Consider the following 15732-nt stretch of genomic DNA (forward strand, 5'->3'; position numbering starts at 1 on the left):
GAACGATGCAATATAGTTTATCCAAAGACATCTTCTCTTAGAGGAACTGCAATGTTCAGGCGCCCTCTACCGACAAGGACTTGAACTAGCAGCGGGCGTACTCGGGCAACGTAATCAAATATAACAAATGATTTTCCACTGTTAGCAAAGTGCTCGTAAAAAAATGCAACGACACCAGAGTGACCTTAACGGTGTACTAATTAATCTTTTTTTTGGAAGGTATCCTAATTAACCTGACTTAACCCACTGCAACGACACCCGAGCAGATGTTTCATGGACAAATAGGCAAAAAATAAAAGAAAAAGTCTAAAACAAACCTTAAACTTGTAGACGAAAGCTAAATTGAATCCTAAATTTCCAATCCTTGAAATCAGCACACCGAACTTTCTAATTCTGGTCTATTTTAAAACTTGAACGCGTTTTCAAAGGGATTGTCAATGTGGCATGTCTGGCTCTGGACGGACTCGATTGGCCCAGCCCACCAGGCGCGAAAAATGTTTTTCTTTTTTCATAATACGTGAATTAAAAAGGGTCCTGATAACGCTCACACGTGTGACAAATTAGACATTTGCCCACACATCGTGTGTGGCGTAAGCAGGAGGCAGCCTACACAGGCTGTGTGTGGGAGAATATTAGAATTGCCCACAAATGTAAGCGCAACTACTTTGTGCCACATGCCAAACAAGTACTACTCATCCCCATCCCGCGCGTGTGGCACGAAGCAAATATGCCTATAGTTGTCTGTCTCTTCCTAATAATAAAGTACGGATTGACTTTGTCAGGTTCACCGTCACAATACGCTTTCTTCTCATGTCATAATACGCTTTTACGATTTGTATAGATAAAATCGTAATCTCTACTCCTAATTTCTCAGTAGGTCGTTCGTTGGTTTCGTTCGTTCGCATCCCCACCCGTCGCTAGTCCTCCTCGTTCCACCGATTTTCTCCTTCCTTTTTCCCACCAATCCCCACCGATTTATTTTAATTCATCCCGATTTTTTCCTTTTCTATGGGATCACGATTATTTTTCCCGAACAAGGAAGAGGTGGTTCGGGAGCCCAGCCCACCCAATCCTCTCTAGCGCCTCAAGCAGCAGACGCACGCAGGAAGCACAAACCCATGACCCCGACCTCGCAGCGCGCTAGGGTTAGCCTGCCGCCCATCCTCACCCGGCGCCGCCTCCGGTCCAGATAGATGAGACGATAGGATCCCCACGAGCGCGTGAAGCCCTGCCGATGCGGGAGATGGACCTGGAGGTTTACGTCCACGAGGGTGACGGGCAGGTCGTGCGGCGCTGCAAGGACAAGAGCACCGTCTCCGGCGTCAGGTACGTCCGTAAGGATGCGCCTGGTATTTCGTGCGTGCACTGCTGGTTTTCGCCATCTTTCCCTAGAGACAGCCACTCCAGGTACCCCCCTGCTCTTATTGGTTTCTCATCGCTTTGCCCAATCTCACCCTCTTAGTAGTGCCTAAACAAAAATCTTGCATTGCTAATCTCGTTCGCTCCAGGAGGAATGGGTGTTTCGTGGCTGCGTTGCGGCCCTCCGCATGCATAGGAGGCCGACTGCAGTGAGTTCATCGGCTGCGTCCACCAGTCTTGATGGTAGTGGGACTACAGAAATAACCTTGTATCTTATTCGTATTAACCGTAGCTAGCTGGGCCGTCATGACTTCCGGTTGTGCAGTTGCAGAGGTCAGAGGGTTTCCAGGAGAATCAGACTATCCCTCCAGGCCCCAAGAAAGAGGGCAAGAGTGAGCGGTGCAGTGTTAGGTTGGTCAAAGAATTATGTTCGAGCCATGTGAGCACATGGGTCAGCGATTTTCATCCGTTCATGTCTTGTATTTATTGGCAGGTTTGGAAGTACCAAGGCACAACCTTAATTAGTGGCTGATAGGGTGCTCTAGGTACTGCACGGCATGGTATTACTGACCTGCAGCTTGATGATTCGATCAGGTGAGGTTTGCCGTAATATTCATTGTCTATGCTATTGAACATGAGCTTTGGGTACTTGACATCGTAAAACATGGTGAAGGATCAAATGATTTGCTTCATTTGATCGTACAGTGTGGGCAGTTCTAGGTGAGTTGGTTGTACTGGACATTAATTTAGGCCATGCTCAAAAGTTCCCGAGTTCACATATATAGTAACAAATTTGCCTTGTTTCTTCTAAAAGAGTCGATTTTGCATGTATTTAACAGAAACGTTATCAAGTCTGCTGCATTCAAAATCTTGATAATATTTCTAATGTATTGATATGGTGTAAATATTTTAAAGAATTTGTATGTAGAAAACCAATTACAGTTAGATAGAAAATTTAGCTTGCTATAAGGAATTCCGAGGCAGGTTTGGTCCCAATGTCTTGGGACAAATGCATGGGTTTTCACTCTGCTAATATGGAGACCTTTGTGCCAGCTGGTTTGGTGCATTCAGCTTAGTCAGGAACATTCTTCAGGATAGAGCTACTGGAAGCAAGTAACATGTGCATATTATTCGTCCATAACAAGAACTTAAATCCATAATCTGATAAAAGTGAAGGTCAGATAGAGGAATATCACTGGTCCTGTCAAGAAAGAATGCTCCTATTGTTTTATTTTTGTCAATAAACAATTACGTGTATGGGGGTTGCCCCATGGATGAAGCAAGGTGATGCCGATGGCCGTCCGGCCTGGTCCTCATATCGATCGGTTTGTTGCTGGTCTTTGATGCTTGATCTTCTGTTATCTTCGGCCGGCATGGTGCTTAGTAAACAAGCATGATCTACTTATGAGAAGTGGGTATACTTTCTCTTCAGTTCTCTTCGTAAGAGTTCTTTGATCCTTGTGAAGACTTGACATGAATTATAGTGGATGCAGGGTATGAATGGTAGGACGTGCTTCCGTCGCCGCCCCTGGTCCTCCACTCCTCCTCTCCCCTGCCTCCCCTTCTGCTAGCAGCAGCGGCCGGGGCCGCGCGAAGCAGTAACGAAGGACAACGGTGGCAGCGAGTGGACGGATGGAGGTCACGGGCATGTCTCCTCTCTATGTCCTCCTGAACATCATAGCTCTATACGTGTCACGGTCAATCGGCAATATAAGCAACGAACGTATCCAACCTCTTGTGATCCCTTCGTCCCTAAGCTTTGGACCAGTGAATTTTTCGTCTCTTCGTAAAACACACAATTTCCATATCTTATAAACTGCCCTTGCAAGTGCAAGTGATACTGCAAATGTCATCTTGTTTGATTTATTTTGCCATTTATTTGATTCGTGTCCTTCGATTTGTATAGTTCTTTAATGATTGATATTACTTGATAAGAAATGGGGAAATACTTTGAAGTCCAATATAGGGGAATATGGCAGTTTTGGAGGTGCGGACATTGCTTATCTGAATCTATGGTTCAATGGATATGACTAATTATCTGAATCTAGATGATTTTCATGTTTTTTCTTGCTTGCGTGATATGAGCATGACTGATGTGAAGTTCGATATAGGTTGGCCGTAGAGCCGGAAGTACAATATTTCCACTGATGGCATATATCTCCAGATATATTTGTTCATGTGTGTAATTTTCTTCACAAGCTGTTGACTTGGTTAAGGTACTTTTTTCTTTCTGACACAGCTGAATCACCTCATGCACTCAGTTTTATGCATTGGTTTCAAAGTTGGTTGAATGCAGAAACACACGAATTTCAGACATAACTGGGTTAATGCATTTGCGCGGGATATTACATCAGAACAACCGATAGTGGTTGTGGAGCCGTCCTTTGCGACTGGTAACATGTTATACTTTGCTTATGTATTTTCATGCCTATTTTACAATATTTTACTATATGTTCACATTTATTATGCTTTCAGCAGTTGCACTGGAAAAGAATTCATTGTTTCTGCAAAACCTTAGAAATATACTCAAAGTAAGTACTGCTTTTACTTTCAACCATGAGACCGGAATTTTTTTCATTTCATGGATGTTTCCTTAATGATTTAGAAAACTGAAATCGTGCATTCTGTATACCATGGCGTGTGGCCGTGTAAACTTGTCATGTGTTTTATTTTTCTCGTAGAAGAGATGTGCTGTAATAATTTTGGAACGACCATATGAGATATGTGGATGTGAATAATGTACTGGTGCATGCCTCCTAAAATCGTCAACACTAGAGTCATGCACTAACATTTGTTTTTTCAGGCTTTCAGCAAAATTTGAGATGGCTAATTAACAGAGTGGTGGAGCATTTCGATTCCTTTCCTTGTTTAAGTTGGACAATCTAAAACCACACAATGGCGTCGTGGCGGTAATTCCAAAGGTTATTTAGTGAGACGTATAGGGACTTTGTCTTCCTGTTGGGTAAGGGTGGAATGAAACACATGAAGATCAAGGAAACGACAACCGGTTACAGTTCAAAGGAAGCCCGTTGGCAAGAAAAACATTGACGCTTGTCAACTCTGGCAATGGACTAAAAACATTCCCCTATAAAGTCATTTTTGATTGTTGTAGGGAGTATAACCATTAATTTATGTGCTTCGGAATGGTGGAGTAAATGAGCCAGGATTAAGTTAGAAAAGTTGTCTCAACCCGTGCAAAGGTTAAGATTTTCCTTTAGTGTTTAAGCTTCTAGGATATACTGTAGCCGTGTTGAATGTTAACACTGAACAATATTAAGGTTTGAGTTGTGGGAGAGGGAAAGAGAGAGACAGGAGTGTGTGTGTGTGTATGTCCGAGAGAGAGAGCGTGAGAGGGTGGGAGGGAGAGGGAGGGAGGTGGGGAGGGATCTATTGATAAAAAAATAGACTGCAGATGTGCACAAAAAAACTGTAGGTATACTTTAACTCGACTAAATCTTTATACTAATTATATATATATATATATATTACTTGTGTAAGATGCTTATGAGCTCAGAAATAAAATTTTATTATACTTGGTGAAGCACCATGCAAATGAAGTTAAAGACAACGTTTCTGACCTTGTATGGAAACATTTTAAGCGCATCAAGCAGATCTTAGCTTGTAACATATAATTAATCGGATAATTGCTCTCTATTTATATACCATCGAGTTACATGGCAGGTGACATGGATTTCAATTATTTTCCAATTATTGCAAGCTATTTTTTTCTATACATGTGAAATATGATATACATTATATGCGCAATCAAGAAAAAAAAATCTATCATGTACTCGTAGATGTAATAAAATAAATAAATTAAAAGCCCGTGGCAACGCACGGGCCCGGGCCGTCTACTAGTATAAATAAGGTGGTACTAATTCGTCCGTCCAGCGTTCGTATGCGATGTTTGTTTGGACCATCGTCCGTCAATATCGTTCATCCCATTCGAGTCCGAGCCAGGCCAGCGTTCGTATGTGACGTTTGTTTCGACCATCGTCCGTCAATATCGTTCATCCCATTCGAGTCCGAGCCAGGCCAACCGAACCCAATCATGCGTTGCGGCCCAATAAATCTGGCCCATGTATCCCGATTGAAGAAAAAAGAAATGCATGTGAGAGGACTCGAACCCAGCACATCACGATAAGGATAGAGTGGCACAGCCAGTTGAGCTAACTTGTGCTACTTGTAGAATGAAGGTTGATTCCATTGTTAAATAGTACCATATCGCCCCCTTACAATCAAACTACCCAATTTATATAGGTTTTCGAATTCCTTGATTATCAGGAAGCCATCTCAGAGATCATACAGAAAAATAGGAAGGGAACAGAGGCTAATGGTGGGCTCCTAAACGGGATAGGAAGGAAATCGAGGCTAATGGTGGGTTTGGCTGTTGATGAGGAAAGTAATAAGAAGGAAGGAAAAAGAGCTAAAATTGGAGCTAGCAAAAACACAAGGAGCCACGCACAAGGGCGGCCAGCAGAAAACCCATCTTCGTGGCTCGTCTGGAAACGGAAGGGAGAGAGAGATATTTTGTTTATATTTCTTTTCTTTACACACACTTTGAGAAAATGACCTAGGTTTTCAAAGAGTTTTAGTACATTTCACATAAAAGTATTTGTGTGCATTTTAGTAATTTCCATCGAATGAATTTCTTTCATGCTTTAGAGTTCGCCCCCTAAATTTTTTTTACATCCTCCGCCACTGGCTATAGTCCCATGAACGCGTAGTTTTACCCGTCCATAACTCAAGAGAAAATTATGTTAGGATTTTTTTTTCACGGGGAATGTTAGGATTGTTTAAAACCTGCAAAAAAATACTATGTCTAAATCATAATAAAATTTTGTTTATTTATTGTTGTCCCTATATCATGAAAAAGGGAATAACGGTTAAAAATAGGTGATTGATTGTTCTTTAGAAAAAGACCGGCCGTATAAGTCTACACGAACCGAACGATGGTATGGCATTGGGCATACCCAATGACTTGATTGCTGTTTTAAAACAAAGGATTTCTCAAATGTGCACCTTGAAACGAGATTGTACACTCGCATATAATGATTATAAGGGTCAACGACTCCGTTTAATTATATATATATACGTCAATTTTTTCGTGTTGCATACGGGTTCTTCAAGTCTGACAAAAGTTTCCTTCGTACTTGAATCAAGCCTTTTCTATATCTTCATGTCATAGGAGCCATAGTTTTCAGATCATCTACAAACCTCACACAAGTAAACACTAAATTGCGAGAAGCCATAAAACCTAACAACTTTTGCAAGTTTGACAAAGTTTTCCCGCAAAAGAAACAAGAATCTACATATTTGGGTTTTGAATTTTACTGAAACAACTTTGCTTTCACAATGTTTTTTAAAAAGGGGCGCTTTATTACTTAAAAGGTTTAAGCATTACACCCGGTCTCTACATAGTTAAGATGCATTCTCATCTCTGGTAACATTGTCAAAGCAATAAGAGTCGGACTCAGAGTCCCCGCTATGTGCGACATAAACTCCACACTTTTCTCCGTCATATTAGCCATAGATAGAGCGTCTTTGTAAAATGCTCCTAATATCATTGGACACGAATAGTGCTATGCTACCGTCCACAAACCTAGCCAACATTGGTTCATGGACATTCGTGTTACCACCGTAGTGAATCAAAGACATTGTACTAAGATGGAATTTACTATTGACAGTATAATGCTATATTTTTTGGGCATCATTAAGCAATTCAAACAAAGACGTGAAGAGATACTCACAACCAGGTAGATATTTCTGTGATTTAAATTTCACACACCTTCAATACAATTCTGAAATTTGTTCACATTTTTTTAGCAATACATATTTTCATGGCAGCATGGAGGACTTCAAAGAGTTTGTTCATGTCATCATGTCTGGCGCTGGGTTGTCGAATGAGGGGGGGGGGGGGTTCTCTTTTCCACTCGTTGCAACGCACGGACATTTGTGCTAGTCTAATTTATGGTAGTTGCCGCGTGTAATCGAACCATAGTTGCCGTGTGTGATTAACTACTTGCTACATATGGTCAAACACTAGTTGTCATGTGTGTTTACCTAGGTGCCACGTGTGGTCCAACCATAGTTGCCATGTATGGTTAATCATAGTTGCCATGTGTGTTTATCTGGTTGCCACGTACGCACAATTGCAATTACTGTCTAGCAACGAATCATAATTGCCATGTGTGTTTATCTAGTTGCCACGTACGCACAACTGCAGTTGCCATCCAACAAACGTACGGGTGTCGTGTGGGCGAAAAGCATTTCACCTACACGCGTGTGGACTAGGTGGTGGCTCTGTGGGCAGAAACTAGTTCACCCACACAGCGCAACTGGCAAACCATGTGCTGCGGGGCGTGTGGGCGAACTCTCCAACACCCACACGCACGATGATGCCCACGTGGCATTCAGATTCTAACAAATTTCTTTAGCATTCGTGCAAATCAGAATCAACGTGGATCAAGGCGTGTGGACGATGTGCAAACATGCCACACATGTGGGTGTTATTATTTGGGATTAAAAATACCCTTTTTATTTTCATAACGCGCGAATTAAAATAACCACAAAAAGCCTAAAGCTCATGGGATATTGAACTTGGAACCTAATGCTTCCAACATCCTCCCGTTAGCCACTATAAATTATGCCTTTTGGTGATAAATTGGAAGCGTGAAAATATTTAACCACAATTCATAACGTTGAGATCTGAGGATTTTTGGACACATTTTCTTGAAAATTTTCATTAATTTTGAAATCGGAAGATCTTAAAAGCAAAACGCAATTTTTACAATTCCAAACATTTTTTTGCAAAAAAATGTGAACAATATTTCGAATTACAGTTTTTTTTTTGCAAAAATGTGAACAGTATTTGGAATTACAAACATTTTTTAAACAAAAGAATTTTTGAAAACGTGTACCATTATTGAACCCCCCCCCCTCCGAAAAGATAAAGTGTGATATATGGTTAAATAAGGTTGCGCTTTAAAAAAGTGTTTGGGGATTTCAAAAATATTTCACGTTTTCAAATCTTTTTATATATGAAGGTTTTCAAATCTTGATGCTGCGGTATATGGTTAAATAAGGTCGCGCTTCTATTTATCGTTTACAGCCAACTGGTAGGGTGGTTAGTAATAGTTTTGGTACCATCAGGTCGCAAGTTCGATACCTGGACATTCATTTTTTGTATTTCAAGTCACAGAAAAAAAAACACATGCTTAGCGGCTGGTGGGCTGGCCCATTCGAGTCCGGCGGCAGCGAACAATCCCGGGTTTTGAGCTGCCACGTAAGCAATCTTTGTTTGGAAACATTCTCAAGGTTTAAAATCGATCGGGATTAAAGAGTTCGGTGTGGTAATTTTCAGGATTGAAATTTCAAGGTTCAATTTAGCTTTGGCCTACAAATTTAAGGTTTATTTTAGACATTTTTCAAAAATAAAAACTGTCTTGCTCCATTCCATCCGTTGCAGAGTAAATTACAAAAATCCACCATATCTATGGACACTAAATCAAAAAACCATCATGTTTCTTTTTTTTATTTACAAAAAAGCACATTGTGCAGCCAGTTTGCGAAAATGATTGTGCTTCACGGATGAGTCATGCTGTCAGGTGCCACCATGCCGTTGACCCCATTTGATCAGTCCCTTATCTCCCCAATGCCTTCCTTCATGCATCCCGATAGCCACCGCCGCCGCCAATGCCTCGGTGGCGCCACCGCCGGTGGAAGAGCCGCCGCCCTGCAGCTCCTCTCCTTCGTCTCCTTCTCCTGTACTACTCCAATCCCGACACTACAAGAAATATGTCAAATTATGACCTTCTGTCAGTGACCCTCGAAGAATTGGTCATAAATTTATGACCATTTTAGACCAATTAGTCAAAAGCTGTTCAGGGGGCTTCAAACCCTAAACCATTGCGACCATTTTGGTCAGAAAGGTCGTAATTTCCTTACACGAAATGGTCACAAAGCAAACAGTGCTAGTCCGCTGCCTTATTTCTAGTTGTTAATGACCAATATAGATGGTCATAGCCTTGTAGATTGTGGTAGATTGTGATGACTAGGCGCCATCTCATCAGTTTTGCCTATGTGTCATGTCCATGTGGCAGTTTTTGCCCTAGGTTGTGAAGCAACCTATATTTCTATCATTCCCAAAATTCCCAAAAAAATCTCATAAATTCTTTGGGTCATATCTTCATCAAATATGTAAAAATCCTTCCTTGCCTAGTTCAAAAATAATTCAACAATATTCATTTTCCTATTCTGTTCACAACAACACTTTATGAAGGAAGTGATATTTATATATTATTGATTGCCCTCGGAATTTTTGGGCACTCTTTTCTATCCAAATCATTACCGCATGACAAAATTCAGCTCCATTTGCCTAGCAAATCTTCCTCGGGAAATTTCCAAAGTTTTTGTCCACCTAGAAGCATTGTGAAAGAAGTACCTTTTTTATATCTCTAAATGACATGAAATTTATACAGTTCCTTCATATGCCTAAATTATCACCCTCCTCCAAATTGCAGCTCAGTCAAATCATCTATGTGAGCCCAGGTTCAATTTATATTTTATGGCCAAATTGGCACGTTGCAAAGCAAGTATTATATAGACCCCTCCTATTACCCTCAAACTTTTCGGGCACTCTTCCATACCAAAATCATTGCCACATGATAATATTCAGCTCAATTTTCCTAGTAAATCTTTTTCGGGAAATTTCCAAAGTTTCTACCTCGAGAGAAGCTTTGTGAAGTAAGTACTAGCTAGGCTTACCCAAATGATCTGAAAATTGACCAGCTCATGACCATATCTAAGTAACTTACCTACACCAATTTTGAGCTCATTTCATTCATCCAATCTCTCTCACTAGTTTTCCCAAGTTTCTGTCCATAGAAGAGCATTGTGAAGGAAGTACTACTTTGGCATGTCCAAATGGTATCAATTTTCTATAATGCTTTCCTATGCCCAAATAACCATCCTCCACAAAATTTCAGCTCAATCCATTCATTATTTTGAGCCCAGCTTCAACATTCATATTTTTGTCCAGCGTGGTACTTTGCAAAGCAAGTACCACCTAGGATCCTCCTTTTGAGCTAAAAATTTGTGAAGACATTCTCCTTAGTATATGATCATCCTCAGCCAAAACTCACGCCCATTGGCCATGTGCATTTCCCGTACCGCTAATCAAACACTTGGCTGCTAATTCATGTTTGAGCATCGATCGGTTTTCTCGTGAGAATCTTATGTTGTAATTTTCTTCCTAGCACCAACCTGGGGAGTGCCCAACCCACTAGACATGCCTAAGCCGCTCAGAACACATGGCAACATTACGGTCACGCGGTGACCACGCAACGGGCATGCGAGTTTACGCGCTCTAGAGTTGAGGCCCTCGGCCACCGCCCAAACCTCGACGTATCGCCACCAAACCATGTATTTATGATTAAATAGGTCCTTATGTAACTAGAAATGATTTTTGCAAAAAATAAATAGCAAACTATGAGGCAGTTGTAGTTCAAATTTGACCCGATTTGACCCGCTTCCAGCTGAATCGGCGGAAATTTGTCTTTTTCACGAGAGGTGGATCAAAATTTTTTACACCCAACCATTTTGTAAATTGTGTATTAAATATGGCCTAGTAATTTATAAAAATGATTCGGTCCAATTTTGCAACAATTATTTGGTAGTTCCTTCACAAAAAAACCTCCTTTCGGGCACTCGAAAAATGGAAAATGGTTTTTTCGTCGAACGAAAATGAAAACTTCCTTAGGCAACATTGTTTGCCATTCCAATATGCACCCTTGTGCACAATATGAGATCATTTGAACAAACTATGCCATGAATGTGGCCATAAGATTGATCATTTGGCTTGAAAGCCATTGATCTCCACACATGATAGCTCGTTTCTAAGAACACTTTTTTAAAATAATTGCCGTATTACAAGTTTGTTATTTTTCCTAGGAACTTGGCCACATATGATGATACAATGCGAAGGTTTCCCAATTTTTTGATTTTTTTTGAATTTTTTATACCCGTTTTAAAATGCGGTCAAAACGGCGGGAATGACCGTTCCTAGCTAGTGGTTGAATCTTGGAATTTTTTTGGTGTTTCTCTGATTAAATAGATACTTATGTACCTATAAATGATTTTTGAAAAAAATAAATAGCAAACTATGAGGCAGCTGCAGTTCAAATTTGACCCGCTTCTAGCTGAATCGGCAGAAATTTGCCTTTTTCACGAGAGGTGGATCAAAAATTTTTACACCCAACCATTTTGTCAATTGTGCATTAAATATGGCCTAGTATTTTATAAAAATGATTTGGTACAATTTTGCAACAATTATTTGGTAGTTCCTTCACAAAAAAACCTCCTTTCGGGCACTCAAAAAATGGAAAATGAATTTTCCGTGCAAAGAAAATGAAATCTCCCTTTGGCAACATTGTTTGGAATTCCAAGATGCACCCTTGTGCACAATATGAGATCATTTAAACAAACTATGCCATGAATGTGGCCATAAAATTGATCGTTTGGGTTGAAATACATGAATCTTCACACATGATAGCTCATTTTTGAGAACACTTTTTTAAAATAATTACCGTATTACAAGTTTATTATTTTTCCTGGAAACTTGGTCACATATAATGATACAATGCAAAGGTTTTCCATTTTTTCGATTTTTTTGAATTTTTTATGCCCGTTTCAAAATGCGGTCAAAACGGCGGGCATGACTGTTCCTAGCTAGTGGTTGAATCTTGGATTTTTTTTGGTGTTTCTCTGATTAAATAGATACTTATGTACCTAGAAATGATTTTTGTAAAAAATAAAGAGCAAACTATGAGGCAGCTACAGTTCAAATTTGACCCGTTTCCAACTAAATCGACGACAATTTGTCTTTTTCACCAGAGGTGGATCAAAACTTTTTTCACCCAACCATTTGGTCAATTGTGCATTATATATGTCCTAGTATTATAGAAAAATGATTTGGTCCAATTTTGCAACAATTATTTGGGAGGTCCTTCACAAAAAAACCTCCTTTTGGGCACTCGAAAAATGGAAAATGGTTATTTCGTCCAAAGAAAAAGAAAACCTCCTTAGGCAACATTGTTTGCCATTCCAATATGCACCCTTGTGCATAATATGAGATTATTTGAACAAACTATGCCATGAATGTGGCCATAAGATTGATCATTTGGCTTGAAAGCCATTGATCTCCACACGTGATAGCTCGTTTCTGAGAACACTTTTTAAAAATAATTGCCGCATTACAAGTTTATTATTTTTCCTGGGAACTTGGCCACATATAATGACACAATGCGAAGGTTTCCCAATTTTTTGATTTTTTTTGAATTTTTTATGCCCGTTTCAAAATGCGGTCAAAACGGCGGGCATGACCGTTCCTAGCTAGTGGTTGAATCTTGAAATTTTTTTGGTGTTTCTCTGATTAAATAGATACTTATGTACCTAGAAATGATTTTTGTAAAAAAAATAAAGAGCAAACTATGAGGCAGCTACAGTTCAAATTTTACCCTCATTCTACTGAATCGTGAAAATTTGTCTTTTCCACGAGAGGTGCATCGAAACTTTTGACACCTAACCATTTGATCAATTGTGCATTATATATGGCCTAGTATTTTAGAAAATTGATTTGGTACAATTTTGCAACAAATATATGGTAAGTCCTTAAAAAAACTTATTTTTGGGCACTCAAAAAATGGAAAATTGTTTTTCATGCAAAAGAAATAAAAACTCCCTTTGTCAATGTTGTTTGCCAATCTACGATGTAAACTTGTGTAAAATATGACATCATTTGAACAAATATTTGATAGGTCTTTTACAAAAAAACTCATTTTTAGCATTGAAAAATGAAATGAAAAATTTGTATGTAATCAATCATGACCAATTTATATGGTCAAAAAATCTTCAAATTGTTGGTGCGCTCTGATTGGTCCATAGGCATATCACGCGGATCATGCATCAACCACCGTCGGATGCTTCTGGATCCAACGGCAGCCCTCACCCCCTCACCCAACCGCAGCCCAACCACCCAAACCCTAACTCGCACCCGCACTCCTTCTCCCTCAGCTCCTCGCCGCCGCCACCTCCTCCCTCTCCGCCCCAACCTCAGATCCATCCTCTATCCCACCGACGACCGGTCCTCCCCCAGATCCCGCAGCCGACGACCCGTCCTCCCCTTCCTTCCCCTCGCCTCAGCCACCACCTCCGCTCCTCTCCCCTCTCCTCCCTGTCTGCAGATCCACTCAAGCTCCTCCTCTCCCCACCCCCACCTCCATCGCAACAATCCCGCCGCCAACACCCAACACCGCCCCCACCTCCACAGCGACCTCCCTCCCCAGCCCCTCCCCGCACCCGGAAGCCAAGCAAGGAGGCGGCGTACAAGGAGCTGTGCTTGCATCTCAGCATCATGGCGGGCTGCATCGCCATCATCGCCGTCATCCTGGTGAGCGAATCCACCGATTCCCTCGCTTTCCCCCTTGTTTAGTCACCGTTTGCGCCGCCCACCACTTCCCTGCGGGCTCGTGCTCACCGCGCTGGCCGCCCCTCGCGTGGCCGTGCGCCACCCACGCCCTGCCTCGCTGAGGCCGCACCCTGCCCGCGCCCTCACGCGCGTGTGCTCGAGCTTGTCCGCAACCCGACCCTGCCGCCACGATCGCGCCTGCTGGTGCCGTCGTGCCATCGCTGCTGCTCGCCCGCCGTCGCCTGTCCGCTCACGCCCATGGTCGCCCTCGTCCCGGCCCCTCCCCTGCATCCTGCGCACGACCTGGCCACGCCCCTACAGCCACCCGTGTGCAACAGCCCCTTCCCCTGGCCGCGCCTACTGCTCTTTAGATGCTTGCTTTTGCTCTCTGTAGCCTGCTGCTTGCTAGCACTGTCGCCGCTGCTGCTAGCCAAGGCCGAAGCCCCGACAGCGCCCCCAACCCCAATTGCTTGTAATTTTATGGTTACGTGTGTACAAAAGGTGATCCGTTGTTCATTATTATTTTTAAGTCTTAGAACGCTGATTTGCAAATTGATAATTGCTGGAACTTAACTAATCATGACATGTCAATATGGAATTCGACCCAACACGCATCTACGTGACATGTCATGTTTCTGTATTGTCAGTTTTGTTACTCCTTGCAAAGGTCAAAATTGCTCACATGCGTATTGATATTGTAGCATGTCATGTTTTTTTAAGAAAGAAATCAAGTCAGATTATATACGTACAATTATTATGCACATACATATGGTGACATCTCATTATATTCTTCTGCTTCCACTTATATCCCTTCGGAAACATTCTTTGAGAATTTTGTAATGCCTCCTTTGGGGTGTTGATACACTATTGCGCAAGTTCTATTGTATGTGAGTTCCTTTTTTTGTTGCTGCAAAGCATTGATACAATATGTCATTTGCAGGGAGCTCGCTCTGCATCCGAGTCTCAGTCATCCCTGCACAGCAAGGAGCCGGACCAAGGGAGCAAGCAGCGCTGCTGGTTCCTTGAGACATGTGCATGTGTGGAGTAATTTTGCTTAGAGTATTTAACAAGATTGACTGTACATGTGTGGAGTAATTTTGCTTGGAGTATTTAACAAGATTCAACAAGATTTAACTTACTTTTCCAGTTATTAAATGGACATCTTGGATTAGTTAGAAAATCATGAATTATTTGCAGAAATCCATAGAAGTATTGTACTCCAGTGTGCATTACTTACATAAACTTGCTTGCAAGCTTATTTTCTGACTTGTATATTCTGAAATGAAAAAGCTTAGTTAACTTATGTTAAGTTTCAGTAATATTCAGTGGAGTATTTACTGTAAATTTTGCACATCACAGTAATAACTTGCTGTTAACTGCTGTAGCATTAGGAGTAGTTTTACTACAGTACTGCTTGAACAGGGTGAATGGAGGGTGAGGAAGTTTTAGTGCAAAGTAGGATTGCACATAGATATATACGTGTAGACGATTGATTACTGGCTTTAGCCCCAAGCCATCTTGTCTTGCTGCTTTTGGTGAGCTGGTGGCTTGGGGCTAAAACCACTGTTTATGGTCGTCGGTGATGGTCATATATTAGCTATGAGATGTGAGGGAAGTACTGTAACCTCAAATGTGTGTCATCATGTTACTGTTGTAACCTCATACCCATCTCACTTTGGCTAATCTACAGACCGTGTCTTGTTCTTGTACACTATCTTGTCTCTAAAAAATGCATCTTTTTCTCAGAAATTTTACACTATATTGATTCTCGGACCAATGATAAGATGATGAAATTTCTTACTGCCCTTCAAGGTCAACTGTGCTGCCATCTATCTTGCTAGAAAATCTTAGTTAGTTTATGCATATAAATAGGTGTTGTTACCTGTTTGCATCTGAGATTGCATAAT

General features: G+C 41.2%; 1 long non-coding RNA gene across 4 annotated transcripts; it reads left to right on the forward strand.

Moving 5' to 3' along the window:
- Nucleotides 1-1051: 1051 nt before the first annotated feature.
- Nucleotides 1052-4518, forward strand: LOC125554384. 4 transcript variants are annotated; one of them, XR_007304390.1, is made up of 7 exons: nt 1052-1407; nt 1509-1602; nt 1685-1770; nt 1853-2770; nt 2844-3575; nt 3656-3752; nt 3835-4518. It is a non-coding gene; the product is annotated as an uncharacterized LOC125554384 (long non-coding RNA). The 4 variants fall into 4 exon arrangements; XR_007304388.1 differs by having other exon boundaries at nt 2853-3575; XR_007304389.1 differs by having other exon boundaries at nt 1853-3575.
- The last annotated feature ends 11214 nt before the right edge of the window (nt 4519-15732 follow it).

This window comes from Triticum urartu, chromosome 4, assembly GCF_003073215.2.
Source record: "Triticum urartu cultivar G1812 chromosome 4, Tu2.1, whole genome shotgun sequence".
In the NCBI taxonomy this organism is placed as follows: domain Eukaryota; kingdom Viridiplantae; phylum Streptophyta; class Magnoliopsida; order Poales; family Poaceae; genus Triticum; species Triticum urartu.